At 44.2% G+C, this 8,464-nt stretch overlaps 1 long non-coding RNA gene across 5 annotated transcripts in view; it reads left to right on the top strand.

Moving 5' to 3' along the window:
- Nucleotides 1–4,271, top strand: part of LOC145658645 (uncharacterized) — a 25,016-nt gene extending 20,745 nt beyond the window's left edge. For 3 of the 5 annotated variants that reach the window (XR_014124324.1, XR_014124326.1, XR_014124323.1), the window contains 5 exons: nt 709–770; nt 1,374–1,532; nt 1,757–1,864; nt 2,000–2,116; nt 2,242–4,271. This is a non-coding gene — a long non-coding RNA (uncharacterized LOC145658645). Of the gene's footprint in view, nt 1–708; nt 771–1,373; nt 1,533–1,630; nt 1,660–1,756; nt 1,865–1,999; nt 2,117–2,241 lie in introns of all 5 variants that reach the window. The other 2 variants (XR_014124327.1, XR_014124325.1) reach the window with 2 other exon arrangements.
- Nucleotides 4,272–8,464: the final 4,193 nt, after the last annotated feature.

The following is an 8,464-nucleotide window of genomic DNA, read 5'->3' on the forward strand; positions in this document are numbered from 1 at the left end:
ACACAGAACAGGCGACGAAGACACTTGTGAGGAGTCATGTATTGTATACAGGAGACCAAAAGAAAGGATGTAAGCCAAAAATGTAATCCAGAATTAAGATTCGGGAAAGAAAACACAGCAACAATAACTGTAAGATCCAGTGAGAAGCAGCAGCAACAATCGCACCAAGCATACTCTCACCCAGAAGTGACTGTCATTTTTGACCACTTGGTTTGAAGTAGTTAATGGAAGTAACAGCAAACATAAAATTGATCATGTATGCATTTTATTTCCTGTGTGTATTAATGGTCTTAAAGTGACAAATTCTGAATGCTGCTATTGCTTCTAATAATGCTGCAGTGTGCTTGTCAGTGTAATTTTACATTGATGATTTAATTACGCATTAGTGCCTCCTGGGAACTGAATCCATGACCGTGGTGTTGCTAACATCTTGTGTTACCTGCAACCTCATACTGACAGACTGCTCATATTGCTGTTTTCTAGTTGTACATCTTTTTGTCATTATGTTATTTCTCGAACAATTTTGGTAAATTACAACCTTTTTTGTAATATTACAACCTCATTCTTATGATTTTAATGACTTCATTCTGGAAGTATTGCAAATGTATTATTTATTATTATTGTTCTCTCAAAAATGTGAGAGGAACTAAAGTACTGTGAGTAATGTTAACTTTTTAAACTATTGTTGCATTGTTCCCCTTTTCTTAGAAGGAACATGGAATGGAATTTCAAAACAAATCTTCAGAAGTCATTCTGCCAAAGGCTTCTAGGTGTTTGTCCATTGCCTTTTATTCTTGTGAACCGTTTACTAAACTGTGTTCATTGTTTACGTTCTACCTCGCCCCAGTGTCACTCACCTCCAGCCATGTCATATATCACGGGAAAGATATTTGGAGATATTTCTTAATTTTCAAATATTGTTCAGTATGGGTCAAAATTGGATTTAAATAAACATACTGAGTTTTATGTTGCTTTATTCTGATTCTGATTTACTTGTCACAACAATGTACAATATTCATACAACAACCTTGAAGTTTTGCCATCAGTGCCAAAAATGGAATGTTCCACACCACCTGGGAAGGCTTAAGGTAACTGGCGGAGCAGTGTTGCTTGATTAAAGTAATTGGCTGAGCAATGCTGACCGTCCCTAACAGAAGAGATGGAAACACTGCTAAGAAATTATGGCAAAGAGTTATTTTGGATTTATACATTGGATACTTTTAATAGAGGATTAATTCAGGAGTTTGACATTAAACCTTTGTGAACAATGTGGAATTGATGTTAATTATTTTTTTAAATTATATTTTACAGTTATGAATGACCTGTCTTTTGCCATAGATGGCCAATAGTATCTTTTACTGTATTTAACACAGGCGTGGTTGGAGCGACTGTCATATCGCCTGATTCCTCATCTCACTACAACACCCAGCAGGCAGTTCGTCACCCAACCCAGCACTCCACCAATCCTGAACTTCACATCAGATCATCATCACCTGAATACTGACTTCTCAGTGTAAGGGTTGGCACCAGAGGTACATTTGAATCACCGGCATCTGATCCTCAGAAGCTCTTCAGTATTTTTCTTCTCTCCTTGACTGTCCTCCTCCCCCTCCTTCCTCATCTCTTACAGCTGAGGATTTCAGCACCTTCTTTGAGGAGGTTACAGCAATCCACCAGTCCTTTTCCTCTGTTCCCACTCTTCCATCCAGTGTTCACTCTCCTACATCCAACTCTCTTTTTTCTCCTCTCTTCTCAGGTAAAATCCTTCAACTCCTGGACCTCATTCCAGATCTGAGATCTGCTTCTCTTCATCTCTGGCATCATCAACATCTCCTTATCCTCTGGACATGTACCAATTGCCAAGGTGGTGCCAATCTTAAAGAAGGACACACCTGTCAGCTTCATCATAACAAATTACAGACTGATATCACTTTTCTCTTTCCTCTTAACAGTTCTTGAACAAGCAGTGTACAATCAATTATGTCTTTTCCTCACCCAGAAGCCAGCTCCACGATCCCAATCAGTCGGGCTGCAAACCAGCACATTTGACAGAAACAGCTCTCAGAGCAGTGAAGGAGCCAAAACTCCCGGTGACTCCCCCAGGGCTCAGTGTTAGGTCCTCTTCTCTTCTCTTTGTATACTTTTTCTCTTAGTGATATTATATCTGCTCATGACTTCTCCAACCACTGCAATGCTGACGACACCCGAATAATTATTTCTTTCCTCTCCTCTGACACGCAGGTTTCAGATGTATCAAAGAATGCTTGACTGACATTTTGTCATGGATGACAGACACCACTCAACCCCAGTAAAACTAAGCTTCTGTACAACCCAGGAACTCCCAGCCCTTACCATGACCTCACAGTTTCCTTTGAAAAATACAAATCCACACCTCCTAGCCATGTCACTGCTAACTTGTATTAATGTGAAGTAGACAGCGAAGCATGTCATGATATAATTGTTTAATAATTATTTTTTGCCCACATTCGGTTCACAATGACATAGAAGTGGTTTAGAGATGGGGAGAAGTCACTGCACTGAGCCAAAGTGGAAAGTCAGTAATGTTGAATTCCTCAGTGTACACCTCACTGATGACCTCACCTGGTCCCTCTACACCAACACAGCGGTGAGATCAGCCCACCAGCACCTCTTCTTCCAGGCTCGGGGTGTTTGGTCTGCGCCCTGACATCCTCACCAACTCAGGCACAATAGAGCAGCTGCACTGCAAGCGGCCGCTAAGCCCATCAGAGAGTAGTGAGGACCGCAGAATCCGTCATAGGCAGCACATTTCCAATCTTACGGGACATCCATCGGTCCCGCTGCTTGAGGAAAATCGAAAAGATCCGGCTAGACAGGAACCATCCAGCACACGGCCTGTTCACCGGGCTGCCATCTGCCAGAAGGTTCTGCAGCATACAGGCCTGAACAAACCGGCTGAGAAAGTTTCTAATACATGTTGTAATATATGTTGTAATATATGTTGTACCTGCGGCTCAATGAACCATTTTGGTTTTCTTCCTTCTTTCTTTAGCCTTCCATTTTGATTTTCTCCCAGTTAAATAATATAAAAATTGTTTTTAAAAAGTGTTTTAATTGAAAAGAAACATGGTTTTGATATTCACAAAAACGATAAAGCCTTTGTGTTTTTAGATTAAAAAAATTAAATATTGTAGTTAAGTTGATTAGACACAGTTGTGAAGAAATGTGCATTTTACTTAATAGAAGGTAAAAACCACTTTAAAGACCACCAAATAGATGTATTACATTAGTCTGCCATCCTATTACTGCAGTAAAGATGACAAAGACATGCCATGCATACATGAGGATGTGTATTTTATGAATATAGTCGAGGGAATTGATCATTTAATTTAAGCTTTCCCTCCTAGATCATTTCACAAACAGACTACTGTAATACACGCACTCAGACCTTATATATCAGCATATATCAGCATATCAAAATGATGGACTGGTCATTTCTGGTGGACATTTCCCTTATAGTTTCTCAGCTGTGCAGTTCTGTATTATAGATCGTTATAAAGACACAACATGCCTAATACAGCAGTATAGATTGTATCTGTGGATCAGTGGAGTATCCAGATTTTTCTTCTTCAGTGCATGGCTTGTCAAATGTGTATGCACTGTATAGAGGGATCCTGTGGTTGGTCTAGTAGAGTGTAGCAAAGAGAAAAAAGTTTTAAAATTTCTGACAGATCTTCTTGTCATTTTGATCCACCCCTCAAGGTTCTATGTCTTTGTAAAAGAACCCATTGCAGTCACTAAAATCTGTGACTAGCTTTAGCATGGGGTGTTCCTAGCAGAACACAGGAGATCAGAAACAGTAAACAGAATGGTCTCCTAACAAAAGAAAACCAGGAGTGTGTCTGCCCTAAATACACAAATGCCACATAAACCTTGTGTGGGTGTATTAAATAATGCCATTCATGGGTGTGTGTGAAAGCAGACATGAACACAAAATGCTTCAGTCAAGTATGTAAGTATGACTGGTACTGGTTTTAGGAACAGCAACATATATTCTGTTCATGTGTAACTCCAGTAAAATGTTTAGTGAATATTTTGATGATTTCCTACATGATTTTAGACTGGAGGTGTTGCAAAGACAACCAGCCAAACCAGTGAAATATATATACAAAGAAAAATTGGACAACAAGCAAAGAAGCTGTTTTTTTATTGTGAAAGTGTGTGAACTGGTAAGTTCTTGAACATGAAATGATTCAAATAAATAAAAAACTGCCCACAGTAGGCATACTTCATATGACTTCATATGGTTAATTTAACAGAAATCATGGTTTGGGGAGAGGTGGTTGAGAGTGGTGAAGTTATAGGTGTCACAGAACACTTGCAGGGTCAGAGAACGTGGTTTCTTTAAACAGAGTAAACAGTAAAAAGTAAAAAAAACAGGTGACAGGCCACTCAGAGCAAATTCAAGTCCTAATATGGCATACATTAAAAGTGCTTAGACAACACTTATATTAAAAAAACAATCACGTGAAAAACAGCAAAATATATTTTATTATGTATTGGGCTATTACACAAACTAATTGTCACGGAACGCTCGCCTCTCGCGAGTCACATGGTTTGGCTCGCCGCGTGCAGTGGGAGGGTCATGTTCGTAGCCACACCTGCACACACCTGTATTGTGTTAGTCTTTTGTGTATTCAAACTCTCGTCGTTGTGTGCAGTGTTGTCGGTTATTGTTGGCATAATGTGTGAATATAACGTGTTAATTTAAGATGTATTCTTATTTATCGTGTCTGTTTAACATTAGCCGTTTCATGTTCCTTGTTTGTAATACGTGTGAGTACCGTTGTGTTTAGATGTTTCAATTAAATGTTTGTGTGTCTGTGCGTCCTGCTCCACGCCCTTGGGCACTCGGGCCACACGCGTTACAGAATAACCGACCACCACAGGACGCCGGCTCACGCAGCTAAAAATGGACTTCCTAGCGGAAGCTGCGTAGGCTGCTGCCTGGATCCCAGGACAGTGGGGAGAGGACCGCGACTGCTGTCCAGGTCTTCTCCGGAAATGGAGGGGAACACCCCCAGGAATTTCTTGGGGGGGGAGGGGGGGGCTGAGGCTGTTGAGCCAGGGCTGAGGAGGACCGAGGGGCACCACAACAACCAGAAAGAGGGCGGTTGGGTGGAGCCAGCAGGATCTTCTGAGTCCCTTCCCTTCAGTGGACTCGCCAGTGAGACTGGAAGGGTCTGCCCAAGCGAGACTGGAAGGGTCTGTTGCTATGCAACAGGGCGTGGCTGAGGTAAGACGCATGCCAGGAGAGCAATGCGGTGAGTTACTCTCCAAACATTGTGTAGGATTGTGATCATTGTGTAGGATACCAGTTAAGGTAATCCACAAGGGAGGTGTGCTTTTGACCCTGGCACTGGTCGATTCTGGGGCCACCAGTGATGTTATGGATTGGGGGTTCACAAAAAAATTAGGAATAAGAGCCATAGCCTTACCTTCTCCCTTTTGCATTCAGGCACTTGACGGAGGACCGATAGGGTCAGGTTACATTACTCACATCACTCCTCGGGTGAGCCTCGAGACCAGTGAGGGGCATGTTGATCAAACGGCATTTACTTCATATCCTCCCCCGCTCACTCTATCTCATTCGGTTTACCATGGCTGCTTCACCATAACCCACACCTGTTGTGGAACAAGAACCATTTCCTCCAGTGAGCTCCATCTTGCAAAGGGCAATGCTTTCCACATCGGAGAGTGTGTCTCCAGGCGACTTCCATAGAGAGCCCAGAGACTGATAGGCAGGTCACCGTTCCCTGAGAGTACGAGGATATGGCGCAAGTGTTCAGTACCACCAAGGCCACATAGCTCCCCCCTCATCACGACTGGGATTGTGCCATTACTCTTAAGGAAGGGGCAGTACCTCCCAGAAGCTGAGTCTATTCTCTCTCCCTGGAGGAGGAGTGAGCGATGGGACAGTATGTAAAGGTGGCCCTGGAACAGGGATATATCCATCCCTCTACGTCTCTGGCCTCAGCCAGCGTTTTCTTTGTGAAAAAGAAAGACGGGGGTCTAAGACCCTGTGTGGACTATCAGGGCCTCAATAAGATGCTTATACAGTACCCATGTCCCCTTCCCTTAGTTCCTGTTCCTGCTGGAACAACTAAGGGGAGCTAGGTACTTCACTAGCTCGATAACTCGATTTACGCAGTGCATATAATCTCATAAGGATTAGAGAGGGAGACGAGTGGAAGACGGCGTTTAGTACATCTTCAGGGCATTATGATTACTTAGTCCTACTCTACAGTCTGGCCACAGCCCCCTCTGTGTTCCAAGCATACATTAACAAGGTCCTAAGGGAGTTCTTGGGTAGATCCATTGTCGCTTACATCAATGACATTCTGATCTATTCCACCTCCTGGGACAAACATGTATGTGATGTGTGTACCGTTCTACAGACTCTGTTTAGGAATTTCCTATATTGCAAAGTGGAGAAATGTGAATTCTACAAGAAAGAGATCAACTTCCTGGGCTACGTTATTCAAGAAGGTAGTGTGCGTATGCAATCAGGTAAGGTAAAGGCAGTTAAGGCCTGGCCAAGACCCCATACATGCAGAGATTTACAGCGTTTCCTGGGGTTCGCTCATTTTTACAGACGTTTTGTTAAGTCTTTCAGTACACTAGCTCAGCCCCTCATGGACCTACTCCGGGATCAGAACAAACGACTGAACTGGAATCCCGGGCTACAGAGATCCTTTGAGGAGATCAAAAACGCCTTCTCCTCTGCACAGGTGGTACGAAAACCCAATCCAAGAAAACCTTTCATGGTGGAGGTGGATGCTTCCAATGTGGGTGTGGGAACTGTGCTGTCGCAACAACAGGAGAAAGGAGGTAAATTACACCCCATAGCCTACTTTTTCCACAAGTTGAGTCCAGCCGAATGATATTATGGAGTTGGAGACCGTGAATTGCTAGCCATGAAACTCACGTTTGAGCACTGGAGGCACTGGCTAGATGGAGCCCATCACCTCTTTATGGTGATCACCGATCACAAAAACCTCAAATACCTCCAGAACACCAAGAGGATGAATTCCAGGCAAGCCCGGTGGTCACTCTTCTTTTCACGTTTCAATTTCCAAGTTACCTATAGCCCAGGGGAGAGGAACGAGAGGGCAGACGCACTCTCACGCCTATACAACGCTGAGGCGCAAGTGACCTATTTAGAACCTGTCCTTCCCTCCTCTTGCTTTCTGGCATCACTAAGCTGGGAGATCGACAAGCAAATTGAAGCTGCTAACCCTCATCCACAATGTCCACCCAATCAGCTATACGTGCCACCCAAACTTCGTGACTCCCTCATCATGTGGGCACATACCTCAAAGGGAACTGGCCATCTGGGGTCCACCCATACCGCCCAGTTGCTAGGTGCATGCTACTGGTTGTCAGCCCTGAACAGGTACATGGTGACATTTGTGGCTTCATTCCGCACATAGCAAATATTCGCCTGGGCAAAATATGCGCAGGATTCTCTGCATCATACAGGAACTGGACTAACCCCATTTGAGTGTGTGTTAGGGTACCAAGCGCCACTCTACCCTTGGAACCCTCCTACGTTGGATCAGCCTGTGGTGGAACAGTGGTGCCAACGCAGCGAACGAGTGTGGGCAGAGACACATCAGCATCTACATGCGGAAAGCCGATAGAAGACGTGGAGAGACTGCCCAGTATGTGATAGGACAAAAGGTGTGGGTAGCCACAAAGGATGGCCGAGCAGGCTCTACTGGAAAGCTGGCCACGAAGTAAGAAGGTCCTTATGCCAGCACAGGGAAAGTTAAGGATGTCTTCCGGGAAGCAGTCGGGCGTCCCGGGCATTTCAAGCATTGGTCCTGAAGCCTGTGGTGGCAGGTCCCCTCGCGGAGGAGCGCAACCTCTCGGGGCCTCTGCCTCCACCTCTGGAGATTGAGGGTGGTCCTGCATACAGAGTGCGGTCCCTGCTCGACTCTCGAAGGAGGGGCAAGCAGTTGCAATATCTCGTGGACTGGGAGGGGTATGGTCCGGAGGAACGCTGTCACGGTTGGCCGGTCATCGGACAGAGAGGACACACCCACTTTAGATAGGGACCGTCCTATACCCCTACCTTGTTCCCGATCACCAGAGTTTTAATCAATTACACCAATCAATTTGCATAAGTGTCATTGCTATTTAATCCTACAGGTCTCTGGAGAAGGCGCTGCACATTAGTGGACTAAGCCAGATGGGAGAATCATCCCGTGCGTCGCTTCCACAAGATCCTCATATTAAGAAAACTTTTTTTTTGTGCATTTTGTGAGTGTTTTCATTTGACCATGGAGAATAAAGAGCTCTTTAGCTTGAACTTGCCTCATGCTTCCTCTGTGCCGTTGCTCCTATCACAAATATATTATCTTAAAATATTTTTGACTTGAGTCCCACAGCAGACAGGTTCCTCTTCTTCACGGACTCCAGC

The sequence above is a fragment of the Electrophorus electricus genome, chromosome 6, assembly GCF_041902795.1.
Source record: "Electrophorus electricus isolate QZ-2024a chromosome 6, ASM4190279v1, whole genome shotgun sequence".
NCBI classification, from domain to species: domain Eukaryota; kingdom Metazoa; phylum Chordata; class Actinopteri; order Gymnotiformes; family Gymnotidae; genus Electrophorus; species Electrophorus electricus.